Here is a 2,670-nt window from a genome sequence, read left to right as displayed (position 1 = left end):
GAAATCATCAGAAAAAGGGAACATCTTATATATATAACTCATGTCAGATCCCATACAGGTCTGCAGGCTGTCTAGCACAAGTTAATTATGAGATTGATCAGTTACTAATAAGTAATGAGCTAGAAGCCTCAGAATTTCATAAGAAACACCATGCAAATAGCAAAGGTTTGAAGAAGGATTTCTCCATCACTTGGCAACAAGCTAAGGATATTGTGGAAAAAAATGTCCTACTTGTTCCTTCTATAATCAAACTTCAATACATGCAGGGAGCAATCCAAAAGGTATACAAAGAAGTAAAATTTGGCAGCTGGATGTGTTATATTATGCAGACTTTGGAAGATTAAAGTATGTACACCATATCATTGACACCTATTCAGGATTCAGTGGGTAACTCCTATGAGTTCTGAAAAGGCTGATTCTGTGATTACACACCTATTAGAAGTTATGGCCACCATGGGAATACCTGTACAAATTAAGAAAGACAATGCCCCAGCATATGTCTCCAATAAAATGAGACAGTTCTTTGCTTAGTACAATATAAAGCATGTTACAGGTATACCACACAATCCCATAGGCCAAGCAGTCATAGAAAGATCCAATCAAACTTTAAAGGATATGCTAAATAAACAGCAACAGGTAACAATGATTCCATGAAATAGATTGCATAGTGCTTTATTAACTTTGAAATTTCTCAATGCTGATGAGAAAGGAGCAATAACTGGAGAGACACTGGACAACAGACAAAACCCATGAGATAAACCAACTGGTTTAATTCAAAGATGTTTTGTCCTCAGAATGGAAACTTGGATATGTCCTATATTGGGGAAGAGGTTTTGCTTTTGTTTCTGCAGGAGAAGAAAAGCTATGGATACCAACAAAATTAATAAAAATTCTATTCAAACAGGAGAAACCCTTTGATGAGGAGAAGTAAAAGCTCATCCACTGCCACACCAACTCCATTGTCGTTCGTGTGACATGAACAATTATGTCAATAATAGCGGACGGGAGATACTTGTCCCACGTGACTAAGCTCCCTGGAATTCCCTGGCAGAGTGCCCATGTTATGCTTCCTTCTCAAAGGAGATGTGCTTCACAGATCATGAGCTCTCTGGGCTATGGGTTCTGTATAACTGCTTTTCTGATAATGTTCTAATTAATCTATAAAACACAGCCAAAATTAATGAATGCTTGGGTTCTGAACTATGTCACCATGTACAAACAAAACTCAATTCTAAGCGGATCAAAGACCTCAACATAAATTCAGTTACACTGAACCTGATAGAAGAGAAAGTAGGAAATATTCTTGAACATATTGGCACAGTGATCACTTCCTAAATACAATACCAGTAACATAGACACTGAGAGAGCAACAATTAAAAATGGGACCTCTTGAAACTGGGAAGCTTTTGTAGGGCAAAGGACATGGTCATAAGACAAAATGACAGCCTACAGATTGGGAAAAGATCTTCACCAACTTGTAGAAAAAGCCAAAACAGGAGATCCCAACCTCCTGGATTATGTAGAAAATGTGGCAAAAGCCGACATTGGACCAGTGAGTGCAGATCAAAAATAGATAAACGAGGCAACCCTTTACTGGCAGGAAACGCCTCAGGGCTCATCTTGCAGGACCCCAAATCAAACGTGGTACAAACATTTCCACCAAATGTGGAAGAAATTCTTCTCCAGGACAACTGAATAAAGCAATGCCTAATGTAAAAACTGATACTGCAATGGATGATAAAACAGCTCTGATAGATGAATCACAATTTCCAAAGAATACAGTAAAACAAATATTTTGGCAGACTTCCATAAATGAACAAAGACCAAAGCTTAGAATTCAAATTAATGGCCTGGTTCTAGAGGGCCTGGTAGACACAGGTGCAGATGTGACTATAATTACACCAAAATCATGGCATCTGAATTGGTCTCTTCAAGAGGTAGATGTCCAACTTTTAGGGATTGGAACCCTATCTCAGATAAAACAGAGTTCGAGATGGGTTGAATGCATAGGGCCGGAAGGACAGAGAGGAAGGCTGAAGCCATATGTAGCAAATGTAGCAGTAAATCTTTGGGGCCGAGATCTGTTACAACAGTGGAATTCCCAGATTAAAATTCCTACACTCTCAGAAAAGTAATACAGATCAATGCATGTTTCTAGGAATAATATCATAACATGGTATAAAAAACAGTCACCAACCATTCAGGCTGTACAAAAACAGAGCACAACTGCTATTGAACTCTTAGCAGTTCCAACTGCCTTACCTTTAAAAAGGCTAACTACTAAACATGTGGGTTGGACAATGGCCTTTGAAAAGAGAAGCTACAAGCTTTAGAACAGCTGGTTCAAGAGCAGTTAAATGCTCAACACATTGAAAAAACTACCAGCCCTTGCAATTCTCCTGTATTTGTTATTTAAAAAAATACTGGTAATTGGAGAATGCTGACAGATCTGAGAGCTATTAATAAAGTAATTCAACTGATGGGCTCCCTACAGACTGGGATGCCCTTGCCCTCTCTGCTACCCAAAGAATGGCCAAAATAGTTATTGACTTAAGGGCTGGAGAGATTGTTCAGTGGTTAAGAGCACTAAATGCTCTTCCAGAGGTCCTGAGTTCAATTCCCAGCAACCACATGGAGGCTCACTAACACTTGTAATGAGATCTGGTGTCC

This window comes from Peromyscus maniculatus, chromosome 6 (genome assembly GCF_049852395.1).
Source record: "Peromyscus maniculatus bairdii isolate BWxNUB_F1_BW_parent chromosome 6, HU_Pman_BW_mat_3.1, whole genome shotgun sequence".
Taxonomy (NCBI): Eukaryota; Metazoa; Chordata; class Mammalia; order Rodentia; family Cricetidae; genus Peromyscus; species Peromyscus maniculatus.
The sequence above is the reverse complement of the archived record's forward strand: the minus strand, read 5'-3'. Positions refer to the sequence as shown.